At 47.4% G+C, this 23393-nt stretch overlaps 1 protein-coding gene and 1 non-coding gene across 2 annotated transcripts in view; both read right to left on the reverse strand.

Annotated features, from left to right (window-relative positions):
* Positions 1 to 23393, reverse strand: part of LOC126283973 (glucose dehydrogenase [FAD, quinone]-like) — a 148475-nt gene that overhangs the window by 80448 nt on the left and 44634 nt on the right. The window lies entirely within an intron of this gene.
* Trnas-cga (transfer RNA serine (anticodon CGA)) lies at positions 22326 to 22400 on the reverse strand. Its single transcript has one exon. It is a non-coding gene; the product is annotated as a tRNA-Ser (tRNA).

Here is a 23393-nt window from a genome sequence, read left to right on the forward strand (position 1 = left end):
AGTGGAGTACGATGGAGCGTTACGTAGCCTGTAGTCAGAAGCACGTCGTCATATAGTGCTGACGGCTGCTGACTACCCTACGCGAAGTCCTCTGTGATTTACTCGGACACCAGGTACTGTCTGGTACAGGGCGGCAACGAAACTGTGTATGAGTTATCCCACTGAGTCCCGTAAGGAAACAGCAGACTGTCAGGGTCGGCACCATTTTCTATTGCTCCCTATACGCCCGTTCCAAAAGAAAAAGCTATGTCGTAGCAGCGAGTTATGAGAGCTGTCCAGATGTGTTACGTCGCCATCACCTGGCTGGTCCTACCCGCGAATAACCTTCGAGGAATCTTTCCCTGCGCTCCTGGCGTCTTTCATCAAGCTGAAGAACTTTTTTCTGTGACGGTCACCGCGCCTTGGCAACCACCAAGGAATAAATGTGAAATGCATTACATTAAAATTACTCTTGCCTAAAATTACTCCTTTACGGAGGGAAGAATTTTTAGTAATTTCCGTCTCACACTCGTCTCGATGACTCAGAGAAAATCGGAAGGCGCGGTTTTCACTTATTTATAGCTTAATTCGCTAACATATGGCACTCTAAAACTAAAAACGACACACCACAAAGGAATTATGCGAATGGGACAGTACAGACAAACAAATAATTACAATTTCAGAAAAAAATGGACGATTTACTCAAGAGGAAGCGCTTTACAAATTGAGCTCTCGGGGTATCCTCCTAAGGCATATTGTGCAACATTCTGCCCAGTTAGTGCCTTAGCTGCTCAAAATCTCGAGAGGTTCGAGGGCCCTGCGCTCGATGCTCTAAACGTTGTCAATCTGGTCTGGTGATCTTTCTGGCCAAGGTAGGGTTTGACAAGCAAGAAGACGGACAGTAGAAGCCCACGCCATGTGCGGGCGAGCATTATATTACTGAAAGATAAACCCTGGATGGTTTCCCATGAAGGGAAACAAAACGGGGTGTAGAATATCCTGGATATAGTGCTGTGCTGCAAGGGTGCCGCACACAACCCCCTAGGTCATTCTATGAAACGAAACGGCGCCCCACAGCTTCACTCCTGGCTGTCGGTCCGTATGGCGGGCAACGGCCAGGTTGTTGTCCCGCCGCCGTCCACGGCGTCTTCAGGCACACATTTTCGCTGATCATCGGGGCTCAGTTCGCAGCGGCACTCATCACTAAAGGTAGTTGTGCTCCAGCGAATGACAATGTCTCGAGACAGCACACTGTCGTCCGCCATACAGCCCGAGAACCAGCAGCGACGGTCCAGGTTCCCATTTTTCATGGCAGGACACCTTTGGGTTTGTTTTATACAGGAAGTGATACAGACAACAAAAAAGTCATGTTGGTCTCTTTAAAAGAGGGAGGACCGTCTCTAATGACCTTGATGTCGACGGGCGTTAAACCCCAATCTTTTCCTGCATTTCTTAAAGAGAAGGGATGAATGTTTGTATTCGTACCTCTTCAATATCCACGTCGCTCTTTCGTCACTAACTTGCGCAAACTGAATCCACTGACGTTAACAATAATGTGTCTTTGAGACTGATTATTGCCGGCTGGTGTAGCCGAGCGCTTCTAGGCGCTACAGTTCGGAACCGCGCGACCGCTACGGCCGCAGGTTCGAATCCTGCCTTGGGAATGGATGTTTGTGATGTCCTTAGGTTAGTTAGGTTTAACTAATTCTAAGTTGTAGTGGATTGATGATATCAGAAGTTGAGTGTCATAGTGCTCAGAGCCATTTGAACCATTTTTGTACTGGTTATTCACAAATGCACAAAAAGGAACGAGTCATTTAATTTCAAAAAGTTTGAAAATTTTTGCACTTTGTTAAAATGTAGCAATATATGAAAGATACGGAAAAAACTGCAATTATCAAAATTCGATACGAATAGAGTAAACAAAATTTCAGACAGAGTCTCTGTAAACATCTGTTATGGACCTAAATACTTCGCCCTGCACTGCTGTAAATACAAACAACGTTAGCGCGTTCGGGCAGTTCCAGAGACACCAATTGTTTCTGTGGCATGTGTGACTCTGAATTTCATCGCTGATTTTCTCAAGAGACCGTAGAGACGCATCCAGTCCCACATGATATTTCCATTGTTGACGAGGGAACCAAAATTACGCCTGCACCTTACATCCAAATTCCTTCAAATTCTTTAAATTTAATTTCAGTATTACCATTCACCATACAAATTTTCACGAAAATACTGAGAAATTTGTCACATGGTATAGGTATTTCTTTTCATATTATTAGGAAGAGTTGGTGCTCGCTGGGAACAGTATTAAGGCTGTGAAGAGGATTATCAGGCCTCTCTCATTGAAACACATAGGTTGTCTTATTTTTATGTCGTGCGTTGAACAGCATTACCTGCGGCAAAATCATAATGGAACTCAATATGTCATGTCGGTCATTCACTATAGACTGCTGTAGTGACTGACGTACCTCCTTGCGTATACTGGACGCGACAGGCCCCTTTCTGTCTCAAAAGGCAGTGGCCCGTGTGTGTGTGTGTGTGTGTGTGTGTGTGTGTGTGTGTGTGTGTGTGTGTGTGTCTGTGTCTGTCTGTCTGTCTGTTGACGTTCTCGTACGGAATACGAGTCTGGCTTCCGGGCTAGCATCGTCTGCATGCCACAGCAGGAACGCGAAAGCTCCTGTTTTGTGCGTGTGTCGTATTTTACTACAAGTCCTTTATTTAGCCTGTGTGGGGGCGAGATAGCGAATGAGAAACGCTCTGGACGTAATAGTTTCCTTTCGAGACTAGTGAAAGCGCACGCTGGACTAGATTCGAGAGAGAAATAAAGTAGGCACCATTTGCGGAAAGGACTAACCGATCTCTGTTGGTTAGGTAACTCAGGATTACCACACAAAATGATCACGAGAAACACGGAAAACTTTGGCAGCTGCTGCCAGAATGTTGGATTTGCCTCTCTTCTGAGAGACTGGAAACGGACAACCTCACGTACGTACGCCGTACTGATTCCTCCCTCATTCACATATTCTACACTTTGACTCTTTTTGATAGTGAGCAAAGATATATAATACATTACGAGGTAGGCATATTCACCGAGTATCCCTCAGGTTGAAATTGAGTGTGCTAGCATAACAGGTCTGGATGTTTCCACCGACCACCCGACTCCGCTGTGACAGTTCGAGAGTCATTCAAAGAAGGTCTGTGGTCAGTCTTACATAAATACTCAGATCATGCCATACTAGTCGGTGGTGACTAACCTAACGGGTATAGACTGAGACGAAATCGTTGGAGGGGCTACAGACAGACAATCTTGTGAAGTGCATTCGAACACATTTTCTGAAAACTGTTTTGAGCAGCTATTTCGGCAGCTCACACGCAATGGGAGTATCTTAGACCTTTTAGCTACAAATACGCCGGACCTTATCGATGGTGTCAGTATCGGTACGGGGATTAGAGTTCATGATGTCGTCATAGCAACTATGGTTACAAAAGTTAATAAATCAGTCTAGAGGACTAGGAGAATGTTTCTGCTGGAAAGAGCGGATAAACAGTTGTTAGCATCTCAGACAATAAACGGCAATCATTTAGTTCCAGAATGATGGACGTAGCGGAATTATGGGCAAACTTTAGAGAGATTGTAAATCGTGCTCTGGGCAAGTGTGTGCCTAGTAAATGAATTAAGAACGGAAAATACCCAACTTGGTTTAGCAACGAAATTCGGAGGAAATAAAGGCTGTTGCACTCTCGGTTCAAAAGATGACGCGCAAATGACGACAGGCAAAGATTAGTAGAGGTTCGTGCATCTGTGACAAGATCTACGCTTGATGCATACAGCACCTACCACCGTCATTTCCTTTGCTAAAGATATGACGGAGATACGAAGAAACTCTGGTCCTGTGTTAAATCGATAAGCGGGTCTAAGGCTTCCGTCCAGTCACTCGTTGGCCAGTTTCGTTTGGCAACAGAACACAACAAAAGGAAGGGCGAAGATTTAAGTTCCACGTTTAAAAAATTGTCCACGGAGGAGAATCGTACAAACGTACCGTCGTTTGACCATCGCACAATGTCCCGTACGGAATACATAGTAATAAACATCGCTGGCGTAAAGGAACAACTCAAAGACTTGAAAACAAATGAGTCGCCAGGTCTGAATGGAATCCCAATTTGGTTTTGACAAAGAGTTCTCTACGTCATTGGCCCCTTGCTTAATCTGCATTTATCGCTTCGGGCAGACCGTTCACCGGGTCCTGGTCTTTCAAGTTGGCGCCACTTTAGCGACCTGCAGTCGATGACGATGATAGGATGATGATGATGATGATGATGATGACAGCACAACACCCAGTCCCTGGGCGGAGAAAATTCCTCGATCGAACCCGGGCCCAGAGGACTGAAAATCCGTCACCCTGACCATTCAGCTACCGGGGGCGGACGTAACACAGTTAAGTCGTTTAAATACCTGGGCGTAACGTTGCGAAGCTACATGAAATGGGACGAGCATGCGAGGATTGTGGTAGGGATGGCGAATGGTTTGTCGGAAGAATTTTAAGGAAGTGTGGATCATCCGTAAAAGAGTACGCTGGAGTGTTTGGGATTCGTACCAGGTGGGCTTGAAAGAAGACATGGAAGCAATTCAAAGGTGAATAGCTAGAATTGTTACCAGTAGGTTCGATTAGCATGCAAGATTTATGGATATGCTTCGGGAACTCAAGAGAGGGACCCTGGAGGGAAGATGATTTTCATTTCCAAGAACACTACTGAAAAAGTTGGGGACCACGAAAACAAGATACTAGAAATTAGGACTTTCCCTCACTCTATCTGGGAATGGGACAGGAAAGGGAATGGCTGGTTGTGGTACAAGGTACCCCCGCCACGCACCGTACGGTGGCTTGTGGAGTACGTATGCGGACGCAGATGTAGATGCAGAGGACCTCCAACGACTCGTTGAATCCATGTTGCTGCACTACGCCGCCCAAAGAGGAGACCTGACGCGATGTTAGGCTTAGGCTTATGTCAGTTAGGTGGCAGACTTGGCCCCAGTGGCGGGGTACTGGGCAGAATGCCGTCAGTTTGCGGAGAAGACTGTTGACAAATCACTTCTGGCACCCACACCGAATGGGGCTGTGAGGGGAATGGCGGCAGAATAACGGAGAGCTAAACGGAAATGTCGAAAAATCTGATTTGGCAGACTCCTGATAATGGATGCAAATTATCCCCAGAAAACCTACGTACGAAAGTTAAAGAACCATATTAAGTGTATAATCGAATGTATTTTGATAATTTTCTGAACCGCTCCCTTAGGCACCGTATAGAAAATATTAGGCTAACTGCAGCAGGCACAGATACATTTAAGCAGACATACGCGATTGAACGGGAAGAAACTCGAGCATGTGGTACCACGCTGTGCACTTCGCGGTCGTTCGCAGACTATGTATGTGTGTAGGTAACTGTATGTACGAGGAGCTGTGTGCAAAATTTTAACTAACTCAGCCACTGTTAACACACGAAAAATACATAAAGCTGTAATTACCAGATACAGCAGTAAGAGTAATACTTAACTTATTGCTTACTGTATTTCGTGTGTGGGTATTGTGAGCCAACGTGGTCTGGCTCTGATGTTTGCTCAGGGCGTTGCACTACATTCGATTCTCTCTGCAGTAGGTGCATGTTAGTATATTCACAAAAATTTACTCCTGAGTGTTCCATAGACGACAAAAGTGGGGGATGAGTTGCGGGGGGGGGGGGGGCGAAGGGGGAGGGGATGGGAGGGACTGAAACTCTCATCATCCTGTGACAGAATATTTAGCGTCTCGATCTTGGGTTCGAGAGCGTTGCTGACCACGAAAACCGTAAATACGTACATAATCCTGATTCACTGTCGTTGTGTCGTAATCCCTTCAGCTGTTTGGTAAGTGGAAGAGTTAATTACTATCACAATAAGATGACATCACTTACAAATAGCATTCTACCATGTGTTATTTTAATGTTGTTGTAAGAACATCACATACAAGGGGCAGTCAAATGAGGTTAATGGGGGGGGGGGGGGGGGGGGAAAGCAAGCAAACTTTTTAATATTTCAAAAGTAATCTGCATAACTGTTAATACATTTTTACCACTGTGAGACAAGAGGCTGAGTGCCTTCATGGAAAAATGTTTGCGGTTGCCTGCGGAGCCGTGATTGTGCCCAGGCGTGCACCACTTCGTCCTATGCAGATCTACGGCCACGCATGTATTTCTTCTTCTTCTTGTTTTTCTTTTTCCTTTCCTTCAGACCACCACGAATATGGAACTCACATGGTGAGAGATCGCAACTCTTTGGAGAACGCGTAAGGACTTCCCAACGGAACTTCTGCATCCTCGGCGACAAGTGGACAGGTAGACAACCGCAGACATGTTAACAGTTACAGCGATCACTTTTGAAACAATAAACAGCTTACGTACTGACACCTTTGAGGTGTCGGGCATTTTGCCGGATATTAGAGTCGTTCTCGCACGGTATTTCGCTAGCATAACTCGTTATGTTCGCCAGATGCTACCTGAGAATAAGTGGGATAGCACCTCCATCAGATACCGAGTTATGTTGTCGAAATATCGAGGAAGAACGACGCAGATATCCGACAGAATAGCCGACACATCAAAGATGTCAACAGATCGCCGGGAAAGCCTGAAGAATAATTAGATGACGAACTTTTATCCATCTGTCTCGTTTTAATTTCACTGCCCTTTACACAGGGTGTTCGGAAATTGCCGTTACAGAGTTCTAGGACTTGTAGAGGGGAATTGGTGCGTAATATTTTGAACAGGAAACAAAGGCCGGAAGCTTCATCCAACCCCGCTACAGAGCGTCAAAGTTGCAGTTGCCGGCGCCTGCAAATGTATGTATATGCAGGGTGATCGCGTGCTGACTGTACATACTTTCTAGGATGATGGAGAAGGATAAATACATTAATTTGAAGTAGCGATTCCTGTACCGGAAAGGAACGAGTCGAACGTTACAATCGAAAACCGTTCTGACAGTCGTGACAGTACCTCCGAGATGTACCGGTACTGCTGTTTGCAAGATTGTAGGGCAGGTAACTTTCAGAGGTGGTAGTACTTACCAAAACAGTATAAAACATCGAGAACCTGTGGGCTCTAAACTGCATAAATTAGCATTTGTTTAATAGAGGAGAAGTGTTTCACAGTAGCGAAGATGAACAAATACTCATAGGTCCTCAGGCATGGATTTTAGAGCCTATCTTTAGCAAACATTTTTCTTGTCTTCTTCCATAATGCCACCTCTGAAAGTTGCATACCCTAGAGTTTCAGCACCATCGGTACCAGCACACTGTATTAGATACCAGAACAGTGCCGGCCGGTGTGGCCGAGCGGCTCTAGGCGCTTCAGTCTGGAACCGCGCGACCGCTACGGTCGCAGGTTCGAATCCTGCCTCGGGCATGGGTGTGTGTGATGTCCTTAGGTTACTTAGGTTTAAGTAGTTCTAAGTTCTATGGGACTGATGACATCAGATGTTTAAGTCCCATAGTGCTCAGAGCCATTTGGACCTTTTCGAACCAGAACGGTTTTCGCGTTTAACTTCCAACTCGTTCGTTTTCGGTACATGGGCCATTACCTCAAACTGATACATTTATCCTTCACCATCGTCGCAGAAAGTTTGTAACATCGTCACGGAATTATCCTGCATATACATACATTTACAGGTGCCTATAACTTTGATGCTTTGTTGGATGACCTAGCGGACATGAGTTTTATTCAAAACATTGTGTACTCGTTTCACTCTGCAAGTCGTAGAAATTTGTAACGGAAATTTCCGAACACTCGACATACGTGTGGTGTCCGAGTGAAACAAGAGAATCATTCTAAAAAGAAATGCATTTTGTTTCGAACTGTAGTAGGTCTGTGTATGCCCGAAACCTAATTTAGACATCAGACTCAGGTGTTAAAAGTAAAGAGGGTGTCACAGCTGCGTCGAGGCATTTTTGGGCCATGACAATGAATACGAGTAATTCTGGCAACCTGTAACTGAATGGAGCAGTGCAGCCTCTGTATAATGATAAAGTAAGCTGTGTTAACCGTGTGACGCATCGCGCTGACAGTAAGCGGAGCGGCTGGCAGGTAACCAGCAGTTGGCGCGGCAGACCTCGGCTGTTGCCCCCTATGCGCCGGGCAACACAGGCGGCGTGCAGGTGGGGGTGGGGGTGGGGGCGGCACCTGTTGTGCTCACAAGTCGGGGGCGGCGGCCGGCCTTGGCCGACCTTGGCCCAGAGCGTTGCGTGTGCGCTCAGCGAACCTTGAAGCCGGCACAGCTGTATAAACTGCACTGCACTGCACTGCTGAGTCGTGCGAAACGACGGAGTAGGCACGCCGAGAGCTTCAAAACCATTACCGTGGCTCTGCTGTGGCGAACGGTGTGGCTCGTCACCAAGTTACTGAACTTGCGCTATTTTGTCCAGGACGGTGGAGGATGACCTCCGTTGCTGAGGAATAACATTGAAAGGAAAAACAGGATCCAGCAACTTTTTACCACTACCTATTTGTAAGTTTGTGCAAACACGAGTTGCGGGTTTTCATACTATACAATATGTAGTAGTTAAAGACATGGTGAGGATCGATATGTATATTCCACCAACAAAATTACGGAAGATGTTCAGGTTCAGATGGTTCAAATGGCTCTGAGCACTATGCGACTTAACGTCTGAGGTCATCAGTCCCCTAGAACTTAGAACTACTTAAACCTAACTAACCTAAGGACATCACACACATGCATGCCCGAGGCAGGATTCGAACCTGCGACCGTAGCGGTTGCGCGGTTCCAGACTGAAGCGCCTAGAACCGCTCGGCCACTCCGGCCGGCAGATGTTCAGGGATATTTTCAATATGTAGTAGTCAAAAATACGGTAATGTTGGATATATACTCCACCGCCAAAATTCCTGAGGTTGTTCAGCGGTGTTTTCTGAGCATTTTCGTATAAGCTGTCTGTGGCCTCCGGTGGCTGGTTACAGGGTAATAACGTAATTACGATTTATTCATTTCGTTACTGGAGTTGCCGTCGCTGCCGTGTGGCGCGGTGGTTCAATGGGTAAGTGCCAGACTCTGGGTCCAAAGTTCTCATGCTCAGTGCCCGGTCACTACTGGGGTTCATATCAGTCACTTATCTGTCATCTGGCAATGTTTGTGGATGTGAAGTATTCCGAACTACATCGTGATTTGGACGCCACGTTAAGCTGTAGCTCCTCCTACAACCTGCTGGATAAATCGGTTCGAAGTTCGGATGATGCCAAAGGCATACCGTCTACAAGAGGACCACGCCTAGTAAAGCTCTATTGTGTTCAAACCTGTCTTCGGACTGATCGCAGTTTACTTACTGTGAAACCACCTTCACAGCGGTGAAAGAAGCCTGTAATTTGCAGTCGCCAAAACGTACGACAGAAAACGCTGAGTCATTGAACAACCGTCACACGAAGCACTGAGCTGAACACAGTGTCATTGTGCTGTCCTTTCAATGCATACAGTAAACCCGCACACGAGCCATACTACTGTGTATCACTGCCGAGACAGAAGCGAGCAGCACTGGATGCATCCTTGAGGACGGACAGTTAATTGGGCTTTACTGTTGCCAACAACAAGTATCATCAGTCAATCGAACAATTTTTTTCCCCAAGAAAGACTCATTTGGACTGTCATCCGAATATCTTCAGTACAGTCCAAAGGTAAATGAAGCAAGAAATCAAACTAAATGCAATAACATTAAGTACTAGCTTCTTTCAAGCCCGACCTGGATTGGTTATCGAAAAAGTGGCGGACTGACTATTAGGACAGTACTAACAGAATTACGACTAAACTAGCGCGGGTAGAAGAAGTTAATTTACATATCCGCTGATTAATATTTTTAGAAGCTTCATTTTGTAAACGCGAAACTATCGCCGAGGTGACATTCCAGTGGCAGACACAAGAAGAGAGACGTTCTACATCAGAGTCCGGTTTTTCTGTTAAAATTCCGAGAGCGTAGTTTCCTTGGAAACGGGACCAATATATTGCTTGTTCGTCTCCATGACTACTCTACAGTTCACATTTAAGTGTATGGCGAATTTCTCGCGTGGAGACGATCCAGCTCGGGGACCTGCCATCATTCCTTTCTCCCGCTCGCCTTTCGAGACTGGAACAGGAGAGGGGCGGTGGAGGGTGGCAGGAGGGGGGGGGGGGGGGGGGAATGACAGTGATGCACAGAATACCCTGCACCAAAGCCGGTCGAGGTGGCAGAGCGGTTGTAGGCGCTGTAGTCTGGTACCTACGGTCTCGGGCATGGATGTGTGTGATGTCCTTAGGTCAGTTAGGTTTAAGTAGTTCTAAGCTCTAGGGGACTGATGACCTCAGAAGTTAAGTCCCATAGTGCTCACAGCCATTTGAACCATTTTGAATCCGGCGCCAAATTGGCTTGCGATTTTAAATGTAAATGTACATGTAGGTATACGGATGCAGACGACATGAACACGATTGCAGTTACTCTCACGATAAGTGTTTGATGCGGTCCCGGCTGATATTTCAGCCGTTTTTCCTCTCATAATGACAGCAACATACGTAGCGTGTGATTTTTCTTCTGACGGTATTTGAATTACCTCCGGGCAAAATTTGAACTTTAAATCCACATCACAGTATGCCAACGGGTACTTTCATCTGTTTACGCGCTAAACTACGATTTTCAACAATGTAGCACTTCACCGATATCTGTTTTCAGTTTTCATTTACCAATTTATTGAAAAGAAAATAGCGACCACTTGTTCTTCTTATACACTCCTGGAAAAGGAAAAAAGAACACATTGACACCGGTGTGTCAGACCCACCATACTTGCTCCGGACACTGCGAGAGGGCTGTACAAGCAATGATCACACGCACGGCACAGCGGACACACCAGGAACCGCGGTGTTGGCCGTCGAATGGCGCTAGCTGCGCAGCATTTGTGCACCGCCGCCGTCAGTGTCAGCCAGTTTGCCGTGGCATACGGAGCTCCATCGCAGTCTTTAACACTGGTAGCATGCCGCGACAGCGTGGACGTGAACCGTATGTGCAGTTGACGGACTTTGAGCGAGGGCGTATAGTGGGCATGTGGGAGGCCGGGTGGACGTACCGCCGAATTGCTCAACACGTGGGGCGTGATTTCTCCACAGTACATCGATGTCGTCGCCAGTGGTCGGCGGAAGGTGCACGTGCCCGTCGACCTGGGACCGGACCGCAGCGACGCACGGATGCACGCCAAGACCGTAGGATCCTACGCAGTGCCGTATGGGACCGCACCGCCACTTCCCAGCAAATTAGGGACACTGTTGCTCCTGGGGTATCGGCGAGGACCATTCGCAACCGTCTCCATGAAGCTGGGCTACGGTCCCGCACACCGTTAGGCCGTCTTCCGCTCACGCCCCAACATCGTGCAGCCCGCCTCCAGTGGTGTCGCGACAGGCGTGAATGGAGGGACGAATGGAGACGTGTCGTCTTCAGCGATGAGAGTCGCTTCTGCCTTGGTGCCAATGATGGTCGTATGCGTGTTTGGCGCCGTGCAGGTGAGCGCCACAATCAGGACTGCATACGACCGAGGCACACAGGGCCAACACCCGGCATCATGGTGTGGGGAGCGATCTCCTACACTGGCCGTACACCTCTGGTGATCGTCGAGGGGACACTGAATAGTGCACGGTACATCCAAACCGTCATCGAACCCATCGTTCTACCATTCCTAGACCGGCAAGGGAACTTGCTGTTCCAACAGGACAATGCACGTCCGCATGTATCCCGTGCCACCCAACGTGCTCTAGAAGGTGTAAGTCAACTACCCTGGCCAGCAAGATCTCCGGATCTGTCCCCCATTGAGCATGTTTGGGACTGGATGAAGCGTCGTCTCACGCGGTCTGCACCTCCAGCACGAACGCTGGTCCAACTGAGGCGCCAGGTGGAAATGGCATGGCAAGCCGTTCCACAGGACTACATCCAGCTTCTCTACGATCGTCTCCATGGGAGAATAGCAGCCTGCATTGCTGCGAAAGGTGGATATACACTGTACTAGTGCCGACATTGTGCATGCTCTGTTGCCTGTGTCTATGTGCCTGTGGTTCTGTCAGTGTGATCATGTGATGTATTTGACCCCAGGAATGTGTCAATAAAGTTTCCCCTTCCTGGGACAATGAATTCACGGTGTTCTTACTTCAATTTTCCAGGAGTGTAGTTAATGGTTCACTGAACTGAAAATGACTTTTTTTTTTAAAGTAATTTCATTTGGTGGAAGGAATAAAAATTCTGAGTCATCCCGACACTGAACACATGCACATACCTGCTTCTGCTACTGCAGAACTTATCAAACCACGCTTTCAACATCTGTTGGTCCTCAGTATTTGCACCCTGGCGAATGCATTTTTGCCCCAACTTGGGAATGCTTTCAGTGGAGGGGAAAATGAATCTCTCTTGAAGAGGTCATGGCTCAAGGATGTTCATGTTGTTTCGTGACTCGAGATAATGTATTATTTCCGATAAAAAGTATATTTTTAAAACTTGAGACCAAATATATTTACCACGTGCAAACTAATATGAAAGACTGAGCCATAGTCAGGTAATGAGCGTTTAGGTCAGTGGAGAAACCTCGCTAATGCAGATTATTTGTTCTTAGCTTCGTCTGACCTACTATTCTGTCATGAGAAAGAACTCTATTGTGTAAATGACGGTCCGTGTTGGTTCTTGCACAATGCAATATACAGGATGGGTCAAATAAAAATGCCCGGAGAACAGCGTTCCAGAGTACAAAGAAACACAGCAGAGGAAAGGAAATAGAGGTGCTAACCTGACTACAGCAGATGTTTTAAGTGACCACCATTCATCTCTTGACACTTCTGAGCCCTGGTCAGCAAGATGCTGGAGGCAGAACGAAGCTGAACTGCTGGAATTGCCGCAGTGTCATCCGAAATGTTCTGCTGCAGTTGTTGAGGACTATTACGGTTCCCCTCAGGGGGCTCAGCATTCGTTTGCTGGGTACGGGCTTGGCGAACCCGGGGTCTTCGAGCTGTGGGCTGGTGTGCGCCGCCAGTCTGCTGATACCGTAAGCTCTGGGCATGCTTCAGCGACCACCGTTTGGCGCAACTGTGGAACGTTGTGTGTCTTAGGGACCGGGGATCTTGGCTTGGTTGCCTGGATCGCGAGGACGGTACATACCTCTATAAAAATACCCTTCAATCTTAAGGTGTGCTGCGCGCCGATAAGATGCATGGCTGTTGAGGTGGAACAGTCGCTAGCGGGCAACCCCTGGGGAATCTGCCGCACCTCAGTTGTACAAGGCTTATCCAGGCATGCGGGGCTCTGTCTGGATGGACGTACGTTTCCCTAGCTGCTCGTGGGACGACCATGAATACCACGAACTCTTCCTCTTTTCCTCCTTCTAATTTTTCGCTGGCCAGTGGGATGGGTGGACCGCTGGTAGGCACTACCGCCCAGTCCAACAAGAGGGCTAGGTTGGCCAGTCCTCCTGACTCCGGCGTCAGCAAACGTACAGCAGTTCAGAGTAACAGAGCACATACTGAAAACCCGAATGTGGTTTTAATTATAAAACGGAAAGAGGGTTCCTTTGAAAAGGTTTCGCCATTCTATATCCAAAAGGGTCTAGAAGGAATAGCTGGAACTTTAAAATCAGTGAAGCGTTTACGGAATGGGACACTACTTGTTGAAACATCAACTGCTCAGCAAGCAGTTAATCTTCAAACAGCTAAAAGCTTGGGGGAATACACTATCGATACAGAGCTTCACAGCACCCTGAACTCCAGTAAGGGTGTTGTTACCTGTAGGGATCTCGTGGACATTCCTGTAGAAGAATTAAAGTGTGAGTGGGCTCAGGAGGGAATTGTTGACGTTCAGAACATCATGAAAAGGGTGGATGGGAACCTGGTGAAATCAAACTCCTTCATTCTTACTTTCAATACCCCCAAACTCTCAGAACACGTCAAGGCAGGAATTCTTCGACTAAACGTCCGGTCTTATGTCCCAAACCCAATGCGCTGTTTTAAGTGCCAGCGTTTTGGGCATACAACTCTAGGGTGTAAGGGAGAAGCGATGTGTGGCAACTGTAGTAAGGCTGCCCATGACGGAATTGACTGTTCGTCGCCTGTCAGATGTGTAAACTGTTATGAAAGCCACCCTGTTTGGAGTAGGAACTGTAGAATCTTCCTAGAGGAACGTAAGATACAAGAAATAAAAACAACTAAGCGTATCCCCTACGGTGAAGCCAAAAAGATCTTTAAGGCCATGCAGCCCCCCACATTCGTGACGTCCTTTGCTTCCGTTGTTCAGAAGCCGCCTCTGAAGGTCGATGCATCTACACAGACGGAGGTTGTTAGTGCTGGCACGAACACGTGCACATGTCAGTGCAGCAACTTGCAAGGCAGCAACTGTATCTGCGCCTGTAGCCCCTCCTAGAACGGCAGAGAGAGAGGTACAGTAGCTCACACTGAAGAGCCCCAGGCATCTCCTACTGCTGAGGCTGTTCCAAAGCCCAGCATGGTCATAAACGCCCCAGCTTCGGTTCCAGCAAAGCCCTCTAAACAAAGGAAAGCCCGTGTGAAGCAGCACCAGCAGATTAAATCGGCTGGTAAACCCTCGGATCATGTTAATGTGTTCCCGCTAGACGCTTCATCAGACTCTTCCCCAGAGCTGATGGTCTGAGAATATGGGGCAATCATCTCGCCCCAAGACTGAGCCTCCACCCGCTGCAGTCTCCCCACCTCGGCGGAGAGAGAGGCAGAAAATACAACCACCGTGATGGCTCCCATACTACAATGGAACCTGCAAGGGTTCAGGACACATGTGGAGGAACTACGTCTATTGATTCAGGATAGACCTATGTGTGTATGTCTGCAAGAGACAAATTTCAGTGAAACATACGCCCCAGAGCTATGTGGTTGTGTCCTCCACAAAAAGGACGACCTGAGTGGACAGAGAGCTCGAGGAGGAGTAGCTATCTTCGTCAACACCGACTACCTCTCTCCCTCACGACGGATTTACAGGCAGTTGCAATATTAGTACATGTGCGCCATATGCTAACTGTATGTTCGCTTTACCTGCCCCCACATGATGTGCTTGACAAAGAGGCTCTCAGTGATATTCTTACACAGCTCCCCCACCCCTTCACCCTCTGTGGTGATTTTAATGCACACAATATGCTTTGGGGCTCTGTGAGTACTTGCCCCAGGGGTAGAGCAATTGAGAGACTTCTGTCTACCAGTGCCCATTTGCTAAATACAGGTCAAAGCACGCATTTTTGCATCGCAACTGGGTCGTTCTCTGCCATTGATCTATCGCTTTTCTGTCCAGCCATCGCCCACACTGCTGCATGGGAAGTGGTTGATGACTTACATGGCAGCGATCACTTCCCCATCCGGATTCACCTGCCACATGCAGGGGAACCAGAAAGGAAACCGCCTCGATGGGTGTTCGGTAGAGCCAACTGGGCACTGTATAGTCAACTCGCCCAGTTTGAACATCGGGTCAGTGTCCAGGAATGGGTGCATCATATTACTGAAGTGATCCACCGCGCCAGTGAAGCGTCCATCCCACAGTCCACGGCACAACCGAATCGGCAGCCTGTCCCTTGGTGGAGCGACGAATGTCGCTGTGCAATCAGGGCTAGGCGGGCAGCTCTGCGTAGGTTCAAATGACGGCCAACTGTAGAGAACCTTGCAGCTTTTCGGGTGGCGAGGGCAAAGTGTCGTCGGATTATACGAGAGAGCAAGAAGATGTCGTGGCAGCAGTTCCTTAACATCATTAATCGTTCTACACGAAGTTCCATTGTATCGGAGACCATCAGGAGGATTTCTGGGAGAGGTGGGAGGTGCCCTATGGCTGCTATAATGTGGAATGGTACTCTCCACACGACCCCAAAAGATATTGCCCAGCCTATGGCGGCTCATTTTGCAGCTATTACTGCAACCGCCAGTCAGAATCCAGCTTTCCAGCCCCACAGAGTGGCTGCTGAGATGAGCAGTTTTGACTTCCGCTCACCCAATACAGAAGAGTACAACTGCCCGTTTTCCGTGTGGGAACTGGATTCTGCATTGTGTGGGGCTCGTGATTCATCCGCTGGTCAGGATGGAATCCACTATAGCATGCTGCGGCACCTCACAGGGAGAAATAAAGAAATCCTCCTCCGACTTTTTAATCTAGTTTGGATGTCCGGTCACTTCCCCGACTCGTGGCGTGACGCAATTTTAATTCCTCTTTTAAAACCTGGGAAAGACCGCACGTGCCCGGGTAGTTACCGTAGTGTTGCCCTCACTAGCTGCGTGGGAAAGACCTTGGAGCGGATGGTCAACCGCCGCCTTGTCTGGATGCTATAATCCAGACAACTCCTTAGTTGCTTTCAGTGTGGGTTCAGGAGGTATCGCTCCACCTTTGATAACCTGGCCCTCCTGGAGGCGGCCATAAAACAGGCTTTCCTGCGCCAGCATCACCTGTTGGGAATATTTTTTGACATTGAAAAGGCATACGACACTACTTGGAGGCATCTTATCATCAGGCAGCTCCACGAATGGGGTTTTCGTGGATGTCTTCCCAATTTTATTCGGTCCTTCCTGTCGCCACGTTATTTTCGGTACCGAGTCGGAGACGTACTGTCTGGTCGCTTTGAACAAGAGAACGGTGTCCCTCAAGGTAGTGTTTTAAGTGTGACGGTCTTTGCTATTGCTATTAATAGTATTACGTCTGTTGTGAAAAGTCCTGTGCAGTGTTCCTTGTTTGTGGACGATTTCTCTGTATTTTGCTCTTCTTCAAGCCTTGCAACGACGACTCGTCAGTTGCAACTCACTCTCCGACTTTTGGATGAATGGGCACAGAAGAGTGGTTTTCAGTTTTCAACTGATAAGTCGGTGTGTGTTCTTTTTAACCGTTCTCGTTCCATTTTTGACTTGCCTGAGTTGAGGATGAGAGACACCGTTCTGAATTTTAAAGACATGGTGCAGTTTCTGGGCCTCACTTTTGATTCTAAACTTACGTGGCTGCCACACATTAAGGAACTGAAAAAAACGGTCTCTTAAGGCGCTGTCTATTTTAAAATGTCTTAGTCACCTCACATGGGGAGCAGACAGGACCTGTCTGCTCCGGTTTTACAGAGCCTTCGTGCGGTCGCGGCTTGATTATGGATGCACGGTGTATGGGTCTGCAAGACCCAATTATTTGAAGCTGTTGGGTGTGGTGCACCATGAGGGGATTCGGCTGGCCACTGGGGCGTTCAGAGCGAGCCCCATACCGAGCCTGTGTGCAGAGGCAGGTGAACCGCCACTTCACCTCCGGCGGCGTCTACTACACACCATACACGCCTGCATACGACACTGTTGCTCGGCCTCCTCTGGAAAGGCTTTTTCGCAACCGGCAGCGAGCAACAAGGCCCTATTGGATTCGTGCAAAGGATTGTATTTTAGAGATGGGTGTGGCCCGTTTTATTGTTCCATGTCGAGGTTGGAGCAGATACCCACCTTGGCTCCTCCAGAGGCCCAGACTGATTTTAGATTTGGCAAATTTTAAGAAAGACAGTACATCAGATTTTACTTTCAAATCTTTATTTTTTAACATTTTAGATAGGCATCATGATTTTACAGTAGTATACTATACACTGATGGATCCCAACAGGGGGATTTTCTTGGTTGCTCAGTAGTGTTCTCCGAACGTGTCATCAGGATTCGCCTTCCCCAGGAATACACTGTTTTTTCCGCAGAACTTCACGCGATCCTGAAGGCATTGGAGCAGATACGGTGTACTCAGGGCAAAAACTTTCTAATTTGCTCTGACTCAATGATCGCATTACAGTCACTGCAGAACCTGTACCCAGCGGAGAAGTTGGAACAGCTGATTTACGACCGACTGTACATCCTCCAACGACAGGGCAAGCAAGTGTCCTTTTGCTGGGTGCCAGGGCATGTGGGCATACGGGGAAATGAACAAGCTGATAGAGCTGCCAAGGACGCCTGCGGATTACCGGAGGTGACACAATGTTCTATTCCTTTGCAAGGTATTGTTTCTGTGCTGCGGGGGAAGTGTATGCAATTGTGGGAGGAGGAATGGTTGGCGGTGAGGGACAATAAGCTGCGATTGGTGAAACCCACCATCCAGCCGTGGTGTTCCTCCTGCCGGTCACCTAGGCGTGACGAAGTGACCCTTACACGTCTTCGCATAGGACACTGTCCTCTTACGCATGCCTTCTTACTACGGCGAGAGGACCCCCCGCAGTGTGATGCCTGTGGCGTACGAATCACTGTACGCCACTTTTTAGTTGAGTGTGACTTATATCGTTCTAAAAGGTCGGAAGTTAATATTAGTGGGGATCTGCCCTCGATTCTAGCCGATGACGAGGCGAGTGTCAAGAAAGTTTAAAGGTACTGTGATGTTTCTGGGCTTCAGCCAAAAATTTTAGGTTGGAATTTTTAGTGTGTTGCCGAGTTGCTTACCACTCCTTTTTATACTTGTAATAGGCCAGTTCCAAACATGTGCTATGTGCTTCATTTTAACAATTTCACCTACGTTCTCTTGCAGCTATCCTCTTTATGTGCTGCATTCCACTTTGCAACTGTTGACGTGCAAACTGCCTATGTAGCCTTTCACTTTTAATTTTAGTCCTATTTTAGCACTTGCTGCATTTTAGTGACACTCGTCCGTTGTTGCTTCCGTTCGGGCGCTAAAGACTACACTGTTGAGCGCCCATATCCACCATATCCATCCATCCATCCTATTACGGTTGTTGCGTACACCTGAGACTTGAGGGCTCTCCACACAGAGTAATCGCAGATTGATAGATCAGGTGACCTCGGTGGTCAGCTAGGGCTGTGGCCTGACTGCCCTCTGCTAACAACTGTGTCAGGCGTGAAGAGTGTAAATGTGTTCCAGGGATCGGACGGCTGTATGGGGAGTCGCCCCATCCTGTTGGAAGTAACTGTTGGTCTTTCCCTCCTCAGTTAATACTGCCACAAATCGTATACACCCGGCCGCACTTTTATTTGCCCAACCCTGTAGTTTATTGTTTTTCTAGGAATAATGATGTGAATGGTAAGATGAGTCATCACGCGGACCTCTGCTCTTCAGTAGCACTAAGAATGCCTTCTGAGTTTGACGGCGCCATCCGATTCCGTACGGGTCGCCGTCAACAATATTGGAGAGAAGTGCCTAATTTAATTCAGGATATATACTCACGCTGTGATAATCAGGAATCTTTAATGCGCTGCCTGTATAACGTGAGACAGCTAGCCAAAATTTCTTCCACCTCTGTTCTGGTTGGAGACAACTCATCATTGTGCTAGTTAGGAACTGTTGTTTTCGAACTGAAGTCTGTTTCAAGTAAAGTCCGAAGTGCGTGTTGTGACGGTAAAGGAAAAGGAAAAGGGAAAGGAAAATAGTATTAATGAACTGGGAAGTAAAGAGGAAGCACACTCCGGAAGGTCTTGGGATACGTTGCGTCCGATCTTTCCGGGCGGTCGCCTGCTCCAGATTTCACCACACGGTGTCTGATGTCAGGCCTGCCGAAAACCTGGCCACATGTTCACCTGCTTCCATCAGCTCTCGCTTTCAGCTTCCCGAGAAAGTGATCTGCTTCCGCAGTTAGTCCTCGCGCATGTAGACATTTTACGTAACGGCTTGATGGCGGATTTTTTGAGAACGAATCACCTGGATTCTTTGGGTATGTCTCCTTGCCACATTTAATCTTGGGGCGTACTTTACATCCTCGTCTATTCCTGTCTCGTACGTCGGCTTACAGTACATGGCGGAGGCTATTACTGGTTTATTGCTAACAAACTGACGAAATCTCGTAGCACTTAGCATCTATAGATGCCTTTTCCGTGTACGCTGTTCGTGAGGACCTTATTGAAGCGAGGTTACATGTCAGAATAAGGTGTCGCTTTGTAAAAGCTACGTTTAATTGTATATACTGTTTGGCCTTTGATAGGAATCGTACTCCTTTTCATTAAAGCTATACTTTTACAAGTTCTTAATTTAGGTCATGATTTCAACCCTTGTAATAGAATAAAGTCGATATAATTCCATTTTTTGTTGAACAACTCGCAAGCTGATTGCCTGCTGACTCCAATAAATCTCACAGAGTGAGGGGCACAGTAATTGACTGAGCGAAGACGGATGTTGGAGAAGCCTCTTCAGATCCCCACATGGTCTTGATGAATTAGATTTATAGAGGTTTCCTAAACGATTGTTGTTATGGTTCCAAAAACACACCACGACTGTTCGTATCGACGATTTTTGTTGTGTGACCTAGTGTCCTGTTTAGTAACTCTGTGTGAAGCTTTTTTAAAGCTGTTCATTTCTTTTCTTAAGATTCGCGTGGATTGAACACGATACCGCACCGAACGGTTTAGTTGTAGTCTGTAATATCTCATTGTAACCTACATAGAAAATAAATCAGGCTGTAGTCCAGGTGATAACTCCAAATGCAGAAAAGTGAATTCCGAAAAAGAAGAAGTCTCTCTGACATATTTAGTGGCTTTTGTCCATAGAAAACAACATATAAATATTTGAGCAAACATTCTCTTTCGAAATTGTTTGGCATACCATTTAATAAGTAAACAAAGCATACACATACAGATGTGATACTGTAGGGAAAAAACTAAACTCGGCCCGAACAGACCATGAAGACTTTTTTTTTTTTTTGCAATCAGTCTTTTCACTGGTATGGTGCGGCCCGCCTCTCCTGCGCCAACCTCTACATCTCAGAGTGGCACCTACGTCCTGCATTATTTGCTGGAGCCCGCAGCTCGTGGTCGTGCGGTAGCGTTATTGCTTCCCGCGCCCGGGTTCCCGGGTTCGATTCCCGGCGGGGTCAGGGATTTTCTCTGCCTCGCGATGATTGGGTGTTCTGTGATGTCCTTAGGTCAGTTAGGTTTAAGTAGTTCTAAGCTCTAGGGGACTGATGACCTCAGAAGTTAAGTCCCATAGTGCTCAGAGCCATTTGAACCGCAACGTCAAAATTTCCTCTCTGGTTCCTTTACGTATCCTAAAGCCAAACTGATCGTCGTCTAATACATCTTCGATTTTCTTTTCCATTCTTCTGTATATTATTCTTGTCAGCAACTGGGATGCATGAGCTCTTAAGCTGACTGTTCGATAATTCTCACACTTGTTACCTCTCGCAGTCTTCGGAATTGTGTGGATGATATTTTACGAAAGTCAGAAGGTATATTGTGAAACTCTTACATTCTACACAGCAACGTGAATAGTCGTTTTGTTGCCACTTCCCTCAATGATTTTAGTAATTCTGATGAAATGCTAGCGATCCCTCCTCCCTTATTTGATTTTAAGTCCTCCAAAGCTCTCTTAAATTTTGATTCTAATACTGTCAGTTTACGAGAGCGATACTATAAGCGATACTATGGGGAAGGAAGACCAAAAATTTAATGGTCAGCCAAGATCACTGCAACTCATGTTGCTGTCTTTACGTGGTTACAGATTGCATTTCGCTTACGAAAGTCGTCACCGAAGTGTCCCTGGCGCCTACAGCGCCTGCTGTATTTCAGAAAGTTTTTGTGATTGTGTCGTCGTGATCAGATCTCAGAAGAGTACACGCCAGCAAACAGCACACGGTTCGTCTCGCGCAGAATAAGATTCAACACCCTTTGAATGGCTGTTCGTTCTGTTCTTTTCCTCCTGCGACGATGATGAGAATTTTAGCTTTGCGAACGACGAATGGAATAAGTTTTCCGTGCGTATCACTTTACTTTTTTTCAGCTTGAAATTGAGATGCACAAATGATCCGAGCGTTCAATGCACGTGTTCAGTGAAAGTGCAACAGCTACGCATTCCAGTTAAATGCGATGTAGGTGGAGCAGTACCAAAAGACTGGTTTGGAATTCCTCGAGGAGCTGGGCTTAAATCACTGTCCGACCATTCCGATTTAGTTTTCATATGTTTCTCTTAGTGAGAGTTACCGTCTGCATTTTGTGATCTGTTGTGTTGCAAATGATATGCAATGCCCCTTCGTCTGACCCTTCAATTGGCTTACCAGGTAGACACCGTGGGACCAACAGTTAAATGTGGACACCGTACTGCTCTGCAACTTGCCATTTTACACATTTAAAAATCATCGTCATAAGGGAAAAAAGCAATAGTGAATAGGACTGCCCGTGGACTGAACCCCGGGCCTTTACATTTCTGATCTGGCATATATTAACCAATTATTTAGGAGCTCTTCATGTAAAACGCACATAAATGACGTTGTAGTGATATTGAGATGTTGAGTTGTCATTGCGACTTTTGTCTTTCAACAAACGACAAAGAAACGTCGTCGCAATCACGAATATTCAGTGAAACTTCCTGGCAGATTAAAACTGTGTGCCCGACCGAGATTCGAACTCGGGACCTTTGCCTTTCGCGGGCAAGTGCTCTACCAACTGAGCTACCGAAGCACGACTCACGCCCGGTACTCACAGCTTTACTTCTGCCAGTACCTCGTCTCCTACCTTCCAAACTTTACAGAAGCTCTCCTGCGAGACATGCAGAACTGACACTCCTGAAAGAAAGGATATTGCGGAGACATGGCTTAGCCACAGCCTGGGGGATGTTTCCAGAATGAGATTTTCACTCTGCAGCGGAGTGTGCGCTGATATGAAACTTCCTGGCAGATTAAAACTGTGTGCCCGACCGAGACTCGAACTCGGGACCTTTGCCTTTCGCGGGCAAGTGCTCTACCAACTGAGCTACCGAAGCACGACTCACGCCCGGTACTCACAGCTTTACTTCTGCCAGTACCTCGTCTCCTACCTTCCAAACTTTACAGAAGCTCTCCTGCGAGACATGCAGAACTGACACTCCTGAAAGAAAGGATATTGCGGAGACATGGCTTAGCTACAGCCTGGGGGATGTTTCCAGAATGAGATATTCACTCTGCAGCGGGGTGTGCGCTGATATGAAACTTCCTGGCAGATTAAAACTGTGTGCCCGACCGAGACTCGAACTCGGGACCTTTGCCTTTCGCGGGCAAGTGCTCTACCAACTGAGCTACCGAAGCACGACTCACGCCCGGTACTCACAGCTTTACTTCTGCCAGTACCTCGTCTCCTACCTTCCAAACTTTACAGAAGCTCTCCTGCGAGACATGCAGAACTGACACTCCTGAAAGAAAGGATATTGCGGAGACATGGCTTAGCCACAGCCTGGGGGATGTTTCCAGAATGAGATTTTCACTCTGCAGAGGAGTGTGCGCTGATATGAAACTTCCTGGCAGGAAGGTAGGAGACGGCTACTGGCAGAAGTAAAGCTGTGAGTACCGGGCGTGAGTCGTGCTTCGGTAGCTCAGTTGGTAGAGCACTTGCCCGCGAAAGGCAAAGGTCCCGAGTTCGAGTCTCGGTCGGGCACACAGTTTTAATCTGCCAGGAAGTTTCATATCAGCGCACACTCCGC

Source organism: Schistocerca gregaria, chromosome 8 (genome assembly GCF_023897955.1).
Source record: "Schistocerca gregaria isolate iqSchGreg1 chromosome 8, iqSchGreg1.2, whole genome shotgun sequence".
NCBI classification, from domain to species: Eukaryota; Metazoa; Arthropoda; class Insecta; order Orthoptera; family Acrididae; genus Schistocerca; species Schistocerca gregaria.